This window comes from Alligator sinensis, unplaced genomic scaffold (assembly GCF_000455745.1).
Source record: "Alligator sinensis unplaced genomic scaffold, ASM45574v1 scaffold569_1, whole genome shotgun sequence".
NCBI classification, from domain to species: domain Eukaryota; kingdom Metazoa; phylum Chordata; order Crocodylia; family Alligatoridae; genus Alligator; species Alligator sinensis.
The window spans coordinates 3,865,095-3,880,084 of NW_005841914.1; the positions used below are offsets into that span (position 1 = coordinate 3,865,095).

A 14,990-nucleotide genomic window follows, 5' to 3' on the forward strand; every position below is an offset into this window, starting at 1 on the left:
CTGCTATGACTCGGTAGGTGCCCTGAATTTAGGATGGACGTGCTTGTTTTGCTCAGCTCTGAATCTGTTTGGATGGCTACTGTATACTGCAGATTCAACAGTTCAGCTCATTCATGCGTGAATAAGGAGAAGTTACAGTGACTTTGTGTGTTGTCTCTAAACTGAAAGATCAGAGATGAAAAAAAAAAATAAAGAAACAAGGGAAAAATGGGACAAAGGAGGAATTGGCCAAGGCACCATAAAACAACTAGCTGCTCAACTCCCATTAAAAAGACAGTAAGCGCTGGGCTGGGACTTTCCATTCTCAAGAGTAGCTTACCAAGCCATTCCCAGTGAAACTCGTTAGTTCTCGGGGCAAAATTATTTAAATTGTATCTAATAAGCAGAGCCTTTAACTCTTTCTGTAAGTTTGTCCAGCACTTGGTAACGATTGTATTCCATTTCTTACATCATTTGCCAAAGGTTAAGCATTTTGGATAAAGTAGTCCATGCCCGATATCCACCCCAGGTAGACGGTTTTTGTTTAATTGGCAGGTAGTAAGACTGAACGGTTAACACGAAGAGACTAAGAAAAAAAAAAACACTCATGAACAAACAAACCAACGCTATTTTAACCACAGCAAGAGAGATTATGGCAACCATTTCTTTCAAAAGTTTCAGTTTACTTGTACGTTGGGGCAGAGACTTAATTTATCAAAGGGCTAACCTGCATCATGGATGTGCACCTTTTTTTGTGTGTGTGCATTCCTTGTGAAAATAAACTGCTCAAGTTTGGCCAAGTTTTAGCTTCTTTTTCAAAGCAATCCATTTGTTCATTCAATAGAGACTCATTTTCTTATCAGTTAAAGTCCCCAGAGCAGAGAGTAGATTTAGGTTAGACACTAGGAAGAATTTTTTTTTTATTTTTTATTTCACAGTAAAGGTGGCCAGGATCTGGAATGGGCTTCCAAGAGAGGTGGTGCCATCACCTAGCTTGGAGGTCTGCAAGAGGAGGCTTGATAGTCACCTGGCTGGGGTCATCCAACCTCAGTCCTCTTTCCTGCCAGGGGCAGGGGGTCGGACACGATGATCCTTTGTGGGCCCTTCTGACTCTGTAATCTATGAATCTGTCCGATTTTCTCTGTGACTGATGTTCTGGGGTGCAGCCACAGGGATCTAGGCTCCTAAACTGCAAAACTTTTAGCTTGCCTCTCTCATGGTCTCTGCAACTCCCTTAATAAGCCCAAATAGCATATACATTCCTGAGAAATAAGTGTTCTTGTCAATGAAAAAGCATTTCCTGGAGCAGTGGTGTTATAGTCATGCTGTTCCAGGAGATGGAAGAAGCAGGATTTGTTTGGCAATATCTTACTGGATAGTTGGGAGAAATGTTAGACAACTATAGGGTTGGTCCAGTAAAAACATATTAAATCTCTCCTGCCCAGAGGCCTGTCAAATAAAAATTCTGACCCAGCTTAATGGCTCGGTCAGAATTAGTGGCTGCAGAGGTACAATTTAGTTCTGTCATTTTCTAACCCAAGTGCTTGACTTGACAGCCTTCATGCTCTTGAAATGCTTCTGAGCGCCATTATACATGCTACCCAACATACGTATTCCACAGAGCAGCCACTCCTGCAAACCAGGCTTTTACTGCATCTAATACTCTCTTCTCTAGAAAAAGGAACAAAAACCCAAGAGAGGAGGTTGGATAGATTATCTGTCTGGGGTGTTATGATCCCAGCACTCGTTCCTGCCCAGGGCAGGGGGTCAGACTTGACGATCTGTTCAGGTCCCTTCCGACCCTAGAAACTATGAAACCCAAAAAAACAAAACCAAAAAGATTAAAAAACCCCAAACTAACAAACCAACCAACCAGTTTTTAACTACTGAAATACTGGGGGGGCAGCAGCAGCAGCGCAGGGCCATGAGGGTCCTCGTTGGTTTAAGTGACTAAAAAAAAGTGTTTGAAGGACCTATTTAAAAGTGTTTACAAAAAACACTTCAGGAAGTTCCTTACACTTCAAAGCACCATGAGATTTGCCCATTCAAAAAAAAAAAAAAAAAAAAGGATGGGTTTTCAAGTACTGTAAAAAGATCGGGGATGGGGAGGTGGAAACAGCTCCTAGATTTCAGCGACAGGATGCCAAGGTCTCATTGCTCTCGAATGCTGAGCACTGTGACCCTATTCTCACAAACGCATCCTTTCTTTTCAGTGCGCAAATTAAATTCGGCAGAACTGCTACACCGGATTCTCACCTGTTGCAACCCTGCAGCTTTCTCCAGTTTGAAGTGACACTAGTATAACACTTCTTACAAGTAAGTTACTAGTAAGCAGAGACTCCCCATGACTGAAGAAGGGCGATTGCACCCAAAAGCGTGCAAAACACTTTTTTCCAACTAATCTTTTATTAGACCAACAGAGATCACATCTACCCAAAGAACCTTGCCTGCTAGTGTAACACATACATTAGAAGCTAAATTAAAATCAACTCCTGTGGTGCAGCTACAGATTAAAGCCCACCTGCACAATTAAGTTCTTAGGGGAAAAAGCAAACAAACAAAAACACAACTCTAACCTGAAAGAGTTAAACCTTTTCACTCACTTTGGGGACAACTGGAAAGCATACTTCGATATTTCAAAGTGAACGCTTTGTGAGTGACGTAGTTGCAGAGCAGGGTCCATGATGCAGATTATCAACGTTTAGAAAACAGGTAGTAACAAACATGGTTTTAACCACACACAAAAATTAAGTTTTCAGACTGACACTAAAACTCTTGGGTTTGGACTAGTTTTCCAGGAACTGGCATGTGACTACACATGTTCAAGAGCAAAAAGGAAACGAACTGGGAAGTGGTTTCAGCTCTGGAACATTTTCAATATTTTTCAACTTAAGTTGTCATGGAGTTTGATCAGCTGTTATGATGTCCTAGATTTACAACAATTCCTGCCAATACAAAAGCGTGCTCAGATCATTTCTACACATACCTATTTTCACTATTCGAAGGAAAGAACTGGGGTCAGGCTTCAAAGTTTTATATTCATAGTGACCTGAAGGCTCTTGGAGTTTCACTCTGCCTGGATAGAGGAATGTCAGTGACTTTTGACTGACGTTTCTCAGCTAAAAAGATGTGCAAGTGCCCATGTGGAGTGTTTGCTATGGATCGACTACCTGCAGGTTATTACCGCACTAATGAATATTGATGGAATTCTGTTCATACAGTAAAGTATTTCTTATGAAGTGACAGATGTTGGGACTTGACCATGTTTATTTTATTTGGTCCGTGAAGCTTGTTGCTCCTATAGACTGGTAGAAGTCTCAGGGCAAAGCCTCCAACGTGTGTGTGTGTGGGGGGGGGGGGCTGCTCAGATGAGAAGCAGGTGGAGCAAGCTGCTCTACAGGAGTTTTCCCCACCCCGCACAAAACAGCAGCTCAAGTGGGAAAACTTGTTGTGCAACACACACACACACACACACACACTCAAACCGGAGCAAAAGACTTGGGTGAGACACCTGGCAGTCAACTCCCATACAGACCCTATGCATTACAGTACAAACATGGTTGGCTAACAGGCTGATAGAGCACTTCTTCATTACACATTGAGTGGAGCATTTGCAAGTATGAGGGATAATTCACTATTAAGAGTAAAAAAAAAAAAAAAACAAAACTCATGAAAACAGCACAAGAAAGACTAAAAAGCCCCTAGAGCTTCTAGAGCCCCATATTATCTTAAGCTGGTAAAACATTATGTAATTCATTTTCCTTTGAACAGTCTTTTCTTGCAATGGGTATGACTTAATGCTTTATTCAGTGGGTTTCTATTATGTCCTCTACCACAGCAACTGAGCCCTTGAAACATTTTTAAATTCAGAATACCTCTTCCCTCTCCAGAGGTGGGATGATCCAGTGGTTAAGGTGTTAGCCTGTGCTTCAAAAGGTTTGGGTTCAACTCCCAATTCTGCTACAGACTTACACCATCTTGGGCAACTCCCTTAGCCCTTCTGTGCTCCAGTTCCCCGTATCTGGAATAAGGCAAGTTCTTGCAGCTTTAGAGTGGCACAATTCTGTTACGAGCTGCTGCCTGTGCTGGCACAGGAGGGGTTATCCTTCCACCTTCAGTAAACAAGGTTGATTTGAGACTTGCTTTTTTCTCTCCTTGTTTTGAAGACGCCCATCTCCCAGGGTAGTCTGCTACGGGTTTTCTTTCATTGCAAGATCAGACGAGCAGGATTTTACCCTTGAATATTCTAGCACAAGCAAGAATCAGTGGTGCCTGGTGAGCTAGTTCAATTCCCCAGTCTCACAGGCACTTAGAGGAGGATTTCTATTCTTGGCATGCAGTGAACCACAGCAGTAACAGTGGAACCAACATGCTGCCTTAAAGTGGAAGAAAGCAAGAAGGCAGTAGTGGCCAGCCGCCAAGGCCTTTGCATTGCAAATACCCTGCACTCGTGTTTTCTGTAAGATAAAGGGAGAAAATGTTTCAGATCATGTGTAGAAAGGGTGGAAACAGCAGCAGCTGCAGTCACAAGTAGCCACAGCAATATTTCCTGCTCACATGGTCTTAAGCCAGAGACCATGGGCTAGGACTGGCCTCCAGTACTGCTCGAGTAAGGGCTGCCCTTGAAAGCAGCAAGCTATTTGGTGCCATGCAGTGCATGGGAAAAAATAAATCCTCTGTGTGCAAAGGTGATCATTTAAAAAACAGATTGGAGAGTTTGCTTGTTGCTATTGATTGCGTGTGGAAAGCATGTCAGATACTATGATGATGATCAGTAGTATGGAGCTACAAAATCAATAGAAAATACTACCCCTCCTACCCAGCTCCTTTACCTGCTAAGCTAAGGAAACAGAAATGGTCTTGAAAGATCTCTTCGCCCATCCTACTCAGGAGGTGCAGAAAGAGGAGGAATAGGCATCTCAGTAGTTATGGGCTGATGGCTGTCTGTTATGGTCATTTTTTTTTTTTTAAATCCTGTCACTTTAGTTTTCTTTACAATTTTCTTCAATTTTCAGGAGGCTTGTAAAAATATTAGTGGCCCCATTTTAATTAGTGCACTAGTCGTACCAGTTCAAGTCAATGGAACTTAAATTTGCTCAGCTTTTAGCTACTGAAATCATTACTGCATGTTCTGTCCCTTACTTTAAGTGCCACACTTGTTCTTCCAGGTAAGTGCACTTGTAGGACATTACAGCTCGTCTCCAAGCCCAATGAGCCATGGAAGTGATGACATTGTTCTTAGCAGAAGTCTATAGGGTGCAGAGAAAGGAGATTTGGTCACGAGACTGTCATCTGAATTTAGTTCTTAAGTTGGTTGATACAGTTTCTTGGGACAGGGATGGCCTTGCATGTATGGTCATACACTAGCCTAATAGCAGGGTATACTCAGTGGGGCTTGTAGTTGCTAGAAGGTTAAAAATAGCAAATAATGTTCAAAGTATATTGCTGCACACCTGAACGCACACGTATTGCATTTTTGTCTATTTAAAAAAACATAGTGCATAACCACGTTGCATCCATGGGACTTATGTCTGCCCAAGGTAGAGGACTCCAATCTGTTTGGTACAAATGTGCAAAGGAAATCTCTTTGCTGTTACTTCTGGAGGTGTTCATACAAGCTAGAGTAATGCAGAGTCCCAACCAGTGCGATATCCCAGAGGTGACAGCAGACATTCATAACCTGAACTTGCCCTCTCTCAGGGATTAGTATGGACTCGTGTGCTACTGCTGGTTTAGAAACACTTTGTCCAATCCACCTTGATGCTCTCAGCCAACACATTTATTGGGAGGCCAAGCCACCAAAAGCATCTGAAACAACAGGGCTTTTAACCTTTCCCCTAGGGGAAGAGACCAGGACAACATCCAATAGATATGTCCATCAGAAAGTCCTACCTCCCACCCCCCAGTACATTAGCCCAGTCTGTTTGGAAACAGAGTAGCCAAGTGATTATAGAACCGGATGATTTGATAAAGAGTAGATTCAGCTATTTAATCTTGAGTAGCATTCTGTCTGAACCGACTAACATTCCCACTGACAAGGCCCCAATGTCATTTTATGAAGATGTAACAACTTATTTTCTTCTTATTGAGGTTCAGTTGATCTGACAGGGAGTTGAGAAGCCTTGCCACACAGCTTCCTGCAGATCTGGCCAAGAGAGTCTTACGCAGCTGCAGAGTAGAAGGAAAGAGCACAAAAACAACCTGGGCCTAGGTAAGTACAAGCTATTTGGTACTCATTTCTCTTCCATGGTTAGAAAAATAAACTAATAGCCAAGGTTGTAACAGGACAGAGAGAAGGTCATAACAAAATGAAGAACCTCCGAGAGAGCAGACAAAGTATTTAATACATATCTGTGCAGGAAAAGCCCATTTTTGACAAACCGGGAAGAATAAGCTATGTACTGGTCTGGGACAGAAGTTTCATAAACCATTTTGACCTAATTCAGTTAAATCTGAGACTATATTCAGCCAGGTTTATCTTCAGCCATTTTAAAACTGGTTTTTAATTGCACCGAACTTTTGTTCTGTTACAGGTTTCAAACAGTTTCTGATCACTTAAACTGGTGTATGTGCAACTCCTGTCCCTAGTGTTGTGTTACAGGTTTCAGCCAGTTTCTGATCATTTGTATTGATTTATGTGCAATTTCTGTCCCTAGCCATAGAGGAAAGAGCACTGGAAGCAGAGGACAATCAAAACAGGGCAGCATTAATCCAGGCATCTAAAATGAAGTTCACCAGCAAAATATGACAAACATTTTGAAGTAGGATTCACATGTGTGTGTGGCTTCTTAAACATCAAACAAGATCAAATACAGACGAGGGGGGAAATTACTGGACATTTAAAGACGACATCCTGGAATTTAGTTGATGTGTTCCAGAAATCAATATTGCATTTAAGACTTGCAGTTAGAGAAGAAAGGGAAGGGAGAAAGGGCCATGTAGTTACGATGATAGCTACCCTCCAGAAGTAGAACAGCTATAGTTTCCATAAAGGTAACCAAGGGGGCCATCTAACTCATGGGAGTTGACTCATTTAAGAAACATGTGAAAATGGGTTTAAACTATGCTGTTTGAATGCTCCTGAACTCCAAGAAAGTTGCATTTGGGGCTAGCACTTCTTAAGACGTTCCAGTCTCTTTGAGCTCTTAAGTCTCAAATCATTTGTTCTGGCAGATGCAACACTGTCAGTGAGCACTGTAATATAACTTCTCCTCCAGAGCATCATTTACTCTTATGTAAAGCTGATTGAAAAGGCTTCACAATTAAGTCATCCTGAAAAACAGCAGTCATTTCAGTGTGTATGAGATACATCTACAACACACACACACACTTTAAGAAAAGAAAGGGACAAACATAATTAACCTTTTGTATAGAAAGCATTACCAAAAAACAGTCTTGATAGCTCTTGTGGTTCCCTTCAAGAGAAATATATTAAATAACTAACTACATAGCAAAGCCACATCTTAATAAAATAGTTTGTACCTAGTTGGAAGACCACAAATAATTATTTCTGTGCAAAAAGCAGTCCAGTACTTTTTCCATCTTTCAGAAGAGCAACACAGCAGAAATCCGTGCCCTTTCCCGTTGCTCCAGCCACTGGTTTAAGAGTTTAAGGTGCAAATTCAAAGCATCACATTCCCCTTCCCCAACACAATCACCAAACAGGTGTTTGGGCTCACCTGTTCTGCCTTTATAATGATCTGACCAATACAGGTGCTGCCACTTATCATCCACAGCAAAGCACACACCCTTCGTTGTCTGAAGAGCACTCTGTTATGCAGCAAGCTTCCTCCTGGCCCCCTTTCCGAGCTATTTCCTCCCTGACCTGGAGAGATGCAGCCAGGACATGGTGTGCCAGTTTTGTGTGCACACCAGTGTCCTTGAGAGACTGATCTGAACACACCCTTCTACATTTCACAGAGGCTCCTACTGGTTAGCTATCAGCTGGTCGGGACTTTTCAACACTGAGCTCTGCAGGATTCAGACCTGTTGCCTTGAGGGGAAAAAGCTTTATTCTTTGTATGCAAGGAAAACACACTACCCCACGGAGCTTAATTTTTGCATTGCGTTCCCATTTCTGTCCTTTGCCTTCGGTTGCTATCCCAGTATCAGAGATGAGATAATAGACTGAGGGGATCCCAGACTTACCGTGCTGGCTGATAGATATCCTCCTATTTTCTTTCACCTTTGTGCATGCTGTTCTCTAGCTACCATCCAGAAGCACCTGAGCATAGACATCAAAGGCTATAAGAGTTAACAGGATTTCTCTCTTCTGAATGTATCTGACCTACATCAGTACTTACACACAAGGCTGAGATTCTTTTTCCAAAGGGATTGTCATCGTTGGCTCTTTCAAAATCGCCACATCCTTTTATCTCCCTGGAGGCTGCAAGTGTGCATAATATATATCACGCAACACAAAATGCCAAAAGAGCAGTCACATTAATTTTAGGAGGGTCTTTCTTCTCACCTCTTCCACGAGGCCTTTAAAAGGGAGAATGAGTGCTGCTCTTCTGATGGCACTTGCGGATGAAAGACAATTAGGTAACTAGCTGAAGAACACTTCAAAGAAAGCACCCAGGCAGTGAACGATGTGTGGTTCAGAGAAGTTTGCCGTTACTCATATAATTGAAACTAGATGTTATTAAAAACCATCAAGGCTACAGCAGGGAAGAGGAAGCCCGCTGATTTTGTACCTGGCTGCAAATGAGGGAATCAAGGAGAACATAAAGCAGTGACTGTAAGTAATAGGTTACATTTATGGGGCATGAAAGAAACTCCGTATTTCTGGGGGGGGAAATGGATCTTTCACCTCATGTGAAATTCTAAAAAACTTGCCCTGAGTTGCTCCCAAGGGTGTTGATCAGATCAGCTGTTTGAATGAAGGATGCTGCACACATAATGCACTCTCCCACCACCACCTTTTTAAGAAAGAGAAGACCCCGTTGCCCATATACAGCCCTTCATTTGGAAAAGCAGTTTCTGCCTCAAGAGGCTAGACTCCATCATGGCTCTCCTCCTGTAATAGAGGGATCAACTTGGGACTGTCTTTCAGGCAGCCATACAGGAGAACTCGGGGTATGCACACAGCATTTTTGTGGCAGGATCGGCTGTGCTGGGACATGTTTTGCACCATTGATCCAATGGATTGGCACAGACAGGCACTGCCTGGGACTGCTGTCTTACAGGATCAGACCCTTGCCACTCCCAGGGCTTATGGGCAAGATCCTGGCCCTATGGGGTTTCCTTGCTTTGCAGCATGAGATATGCAGTCTGGGATCCCAAGGGAATCCCCTGCAAGCATCGAGTGGGGAATACATGGGGTACCTCGAGGTGCCTCTGGGCTGGGGCTGGACAAACAGTACCATTATAGCACAGGATCAGATCCCTGGAGCACTGGGAGCACCTGCCTAGGGTGGTTGGAGACTGCAGTCAGGCTTGGGCTATCTACTTGTGTTCCTGCTCCAGAAGTGAACAAATATCCACTGCAAAAAGTCAGCATAAATTACTACTAAGAATTGTTGTACCATTTTGGAGCATTTGGGATGCAATGAGGGGCAGAGATATCCGTTCACTTGGGTTTTGTGCAGCCTCAGAGAACATGGGTGGGAAGCACTTAAAACCACCATCTCACCCTTCATCTACCTCTCTCCCAACTATTCTACAATGCCTCCTTTTCTCTTCCTTGGCTGGCAGCCCTCCTTGAGTTAGAGAGGTGATCACAAGGTCTTTTTGACTTGTTCTGACCCCTCCACGCTCTTTATATTTGAGCCTGTCTTGCCTTGCAAAGTGTCCCTTAACAGGTGAGATTTATTGTGCTCTTGGTTGTTTAATTCATGTCCTTCTACTCATGTGGCTAGCAGAGGTGCCCTCCTGTATCCTATGGATACCTGTCTCGGAGGAACTGGACTGAGACCCCCGCAAGCTCATGATTGTGACTCTTGTCACTAGACCCTTCTGTCAGGCTTTCAGGCAAGTTTTTTAGCTGAAATTCTGGTGCAAGCTGGGAATATTTCTCTCTCCCTGATACTGAGGACATGAGCTACATAATGTAGGATAACGAGATGTATGCCCAGTACAAGCAATGAAGGTATCATTACAGAAACACCAACAATGCAGATGCTTCATCAGACGCAGCTTTTCCTGTTTAAATGTTGAAACGTCCAACTAAATGCCAACACACCATCATACCATCACAATTAAAAGTCTAGCAGCATATACTCTGCAGAGTTCATTTTCAGGGCTTCATAACTCCAAGCTAGGGGTGGATTTGGGAATGAATAATGGAAGAGAAAAACTCACCCTGGCTCTGACATATGGCTATGCTCAGATGTCTGATTTATAATTCTTTACCACACTTTTGAATGTCTGGATTTCTCTGTATGAACAGCATGGATTTGTCCTAGCCCTACAGCTCCCAGAGTTCAGAACAATATCAGATGTGTGCACAGAAACAGGTTGAGCTAATGATTCGTTTTCTTGAGAAATATGGCAGCGCACAAGGGATAATAAAGGATAGAAAAATGTGTTTGGGGAGAAGGAATGAAGACTTCCAGGCAGGTAAGGGTGGATTTAGACAGAACAAGAGCTTTGAGTTCTCTTTATAGAAGGTCACTTCCTGACATGGGGAAGCACAAGCAGTGTGCAAGGGCAATCGCAATGGTTGACAAGGGCTGGCCTCAACTGATAGTCACCAGAATCTCTCATAATATAGGAAATCATCTAAGCTTCGCAACTGAAACTCTCCAACTCAGACTCAAGCAGCTCTCTATTATCCGTGCCTAGATGACAGACTCTGTTTCTTCAGGATTTTTCTTAAACTTTATCCTGTTTGGTTTATTTTGGCAGTACCTGTTGGGATGGAAGGACATCATAAGCTCATTCAGGAGTGGACCGTCTCTTACAGTCTAACCACATCATGGGTAGAGAAGAAAGAGTGGCAGAGAGAAGTGATTTGTTGAATGTCACAAAGCAGATTGGTGTTAGGGTCACAAAGAGCATGTCTACACGTGCATTCAGGTGCTTTTTTTAATGAGCATTACATTTAGTACCTCCAGTGTTAGGTACTAACGAAATGCACGTTAGGTTGCCTTAGTGTGCAGTAATGAATGTGCATGGTTTTTAAGTGACGTTTAATGCGCAGTAGCCTATTTTACTGTGCATTAGCATAATCGCAGAGTTTTTACGTGATTTTATGTAAAATAGGCTACTGCACATTAAAGCGCACATGTAGATGTACCCAAACAGAACCCAGGGATCCCCGAGTCCCAGTGCAATGGCTCATGGCATACAATGTCCCCATACTGTGATGGGTCAGCACGTCCCTGGAAAGGGATGGGCTGGAGAGGTAGAGTAAAATGCGTTTGGGTGGAGCGCCCAAAGACCAGAGAGGCTAGTGTGATGCTTTGGTCTTGTTCAAAGAGATGGCAGACTGATACAAAAGAAGCCGTCAGACTGTACCATTGACTGTAATTATTAGTGCACACAGGGCACAATGGCCCCTCTTACACTGTAGGAATACTCATTTACTTACAAGTTTTCTCCCCTCCCTCTTCTTCCAGCTTCCCTCAGAAAAAAAAAGAGACTCCACAACACTCCAAAACAAAATCCTTTGGTTATTTTTAAGGAGGTAACAACTTCCATTAGCAGTTTTAGGGTGGTAACAAGAAACTGATTCTCCGTTTCCAACAATTTGTTTTTGCACCGTTGGGATTCAAAGTCGGTGGCATGATTGACAATGCTGAGAAGTCAGTACATGTCCCCAGGTTGAAGTTCATCACATTAGTTTATTGTTTTTCGTTACAATGGCAGACAGACAGCAGAGCCTTCCGTTTTCCAAAGGAATGCTCATAATCCAAGCACCCAACCAGGTCACATCGTATCTCTACTTGTCTTTTTTTTAATACCCATCTCAATATTAACATCGTCACAGGGCACTGCAGAGCTTCCAGTGTCAGCCTTGCAAAATCCTACATGCAAAAACCTGAGTTTTTTTTTCCCTTGAATTTTCATGAGAATTGGTGATATTAGTCAAAGACAAAATTTCACACATTTCACCAGCAGGCACGGGGGAGGTTAGGAAGTTTGCTGCAAAACTGTGAAATTCTGCCCTGGGAGAAAAAAAAATGGTGATTTTTCCTGAATTGACTGTGGTGAAGTTATCCTCATCATCAGAGAGAAATAATACCATTTTGGATTGCCAAGTTTTGTGGGAAAATAGACTCCATCACCTCCCCCTTTAAAGAATCTGCTTTTGTTGTCTGAGAATCATCAGTGACAAGTTTGGTGCAATAATGGGATATTTCTTGTTCATGGTGTGGATATTTTTCTACCACAGTTCAGACTGCAATGGATCCTTTGAGTGGACAAATACAATATCAAGCTGTGTGTGCTGTGGTCTCTTGGTTAAATAACACAAGTTATAAAACTTTAAAAACGGAGCATTTACAATCAGGGATGTAAAGACGTGCTTTTAAAATTGTAAATACATATTTACAGGTTTGTGTGATAAACCAGAATTGCTCTGGGAAAAATGTTCATATAACATAGTAATTTACACATTTTTCTCCTTGAGTTTGTCGATTATTATTGTTAATATCCCTCTAAAAAACCCAAAGGAAATTAAGCTGCACAAAATGGAACTGGAATAACCTCATTGGTTTGCCGTAAAGGCACTAAACCCAGCAGAATCCGTGCCAGAAACTCCATCCTTAACTTACCATACTGTCCATAGCTAATTCGGGGCACCTCAAAAGAGTTGGCTGAGTATAATTCAGGCTGTAACGCAACAACATTTCTCCTGAGCAACAACCCCCAAGTGACCAGTGGAAATTCTCCGCTGAGTAAATGCGATCTCTAACTAAAAACCCAGCAAACACTATCGGAAAACTTGGGGATACCTTAAAGTTATGCTTTAGGATGGAGGTTATTTATTGGAGTTGGTCTCTTACTGATAGCACTTGTTTCCGCGACAAGCTAGTTGTGGTCCAAAGACAGATCATAGTCCCTATCCTAAAGAACTCGGGTGCAGGTTTACCATACTAATTCTGGATCAGGAAATAAAGCGGGAGAAAATGAAAGAAAGGATTAGTCACTACCCAGAAGAGAGCAGAGTGAATTATAGAGAGCTGCAGGGGAAGCTACGTGACTGTATTTTGAGGTCAGGTGCTGTTAGGCAGATCTAATGCTGACAAACTCTTGGTTTTTTCCTCTGCAATCAGGCTGAGACTTTCAAACCAGCCTATCGAATTTGGACACCAAATTCCCAGTAATTCTAAAGAGTGTAAGGCACCTAAATCTCTTAGGCAGCTGTGAAAATCTCAGTCTTAATTTGTAATTATTATTTTTTCTTTATGTGTATATATACATATACATATGTACATATAAAGAGAATTGAGTGCTGGCAGAAGCAGCCAGATGGCTGGGGATTTCTCCACAAAGCCTCCTCTCAAAGGTCCCCTTGGCTACTTTCAAAGGAGTAAGGGACCTGGCTCTTTATGGCTCATTCAGTCCTTGGTATCTCACATAATGTCTCTCCTAAGACTTCTCCCTGTGACAACTGCACTTGAAAAGTAATCAGGCTGGGATTTTCAAAGCAGCCAGAGACTCCAAATATTTTCCTCTATGCTTTTATTTAGTGGTTGTTGTGTTTTGTTTTGTTTTTTTAATTTAAAATGGCTTTTGGCTTCCATCCTCTCACAAATCTAGTTCTTTTTAAACAAAACAATTCTGCTGTCCAGAATAAATAAATAAAAATCAGGTTTTCACTGAAAACACAAAAAATGATCAGTTTTCGGGACCCCTAAAATGGTCGTTAAAACTCAAATGTCTTTGTTCTTCTTGACCTCTTGGGATTGTGAAAAAGGTTGAGGTGTTTGGTTTTTCAAAAGCCCTCTCAAATTTTGGAAAGAAACAACCTTATAAAATGTTGTTTTCTTGACATTTGGGGAGATGGGGGAGCAAGAGGGACAGGGAAGCACATTTTCATCTGTCTTTGAAGTCAGTCACCCAGCTTCTAGTGACATTTAATGGGAGCTGGGCATTCAACTGCCTAGAACTCCTTTGAAAATCCCAAATTTATGCTCCACTGGTGCAGGCCTGTGGATAATGTAAAAGGACCCCTTTGACTCTATACCACTAAAGTGAAGCTTGTAGAGGACAGCATCTCTTCCATAGGATATTTCTGTATGTGTTGTGGGCATGTTTTAGCAAGAAAACATCTGTTTGCACAAGCTGCAGGACTTGCAGCTTCCTGAACCTCCATCTTCATCAGCTGCCGGCCATCATCACACACCCACTCTTGCTAAGCCCACTGAAACTGGACTCGTTCCTTCTGGAGGTCACAAACACTATTTTTGGGGAAGATGCTGCTTGATACAGTGCACAGCAATGGGCATTTTAGAAATGCTGGCAAAGACAAATCGTGAGTAACGATGGCACTGAGAATAATGGAGACTTGCAAAACGGATACTTGTCTCACGAGAAAAAAAATGGGCCGAGACCATCATTGCATTTCACAAAAGCCACTTCACAGGAGATGTAGGTCCTAACACACTTTAAAAGCAATGGCATCCAAACTTTTACAATGCCCCAGGCTCTTAAAGCTCACGATACAAAGTTGGGAGACTAGGGCTCCCAAAGATTTGGGATGTAAAAACCTCTGTAAAATGTAACCGCTCCTTTGGTGGGGTTTCTTGTGTTGCCCAGTTCTATACTCCATAGCATCTAAAGTAATGTTGAAGCTAAAATAATTTAACAGTCTTTTTTTTTTGAAAATGTATTTGCATAGTATGTCAAACCCCTCTAGGCTTCACCAGAAAGAGGAAACTCACCCAAATCTATCAACCCTCACACATGGTCAATCTGCCTGCAATTGTCTCTGAACATTTTTCCATGATACTCCACTGGGTCTTGATGGATGGGACTTCACACTGCAGGGACTGTTATGAAATCATCCTCACATCAGCCTTCATAGTTAATGACTCTCTTGAGAAGGCAGGAGCCCTGCATTG

The 14,990-nt window shown here is 42.4% G+C and overlaps 1 protein-coding gene across 1 annotated transcript in view; it reads right to left on the reverse strand.

Annotated features, from left to right (window-relative positions):
* The window catches only part of LOC102371458 (putative uncharacterized protein C1orf196), a 154,700-nt gene extending 147,075 nt beyond the window's left edge, over positions 1 to 7,625 (reverse strand). The window contains exon 1 of the mRNA XM_006018826.2: positions 7,462 to 7,625. The gene's annotated coding sequence lies outside the window, so the exon portion shown is untranslated. The remainder of the gene's footprint in view (positions 1 to 7,461) is intronic.
* Positions 7,626 to 14,990: the final 7,365 nt, after the last annotated feature.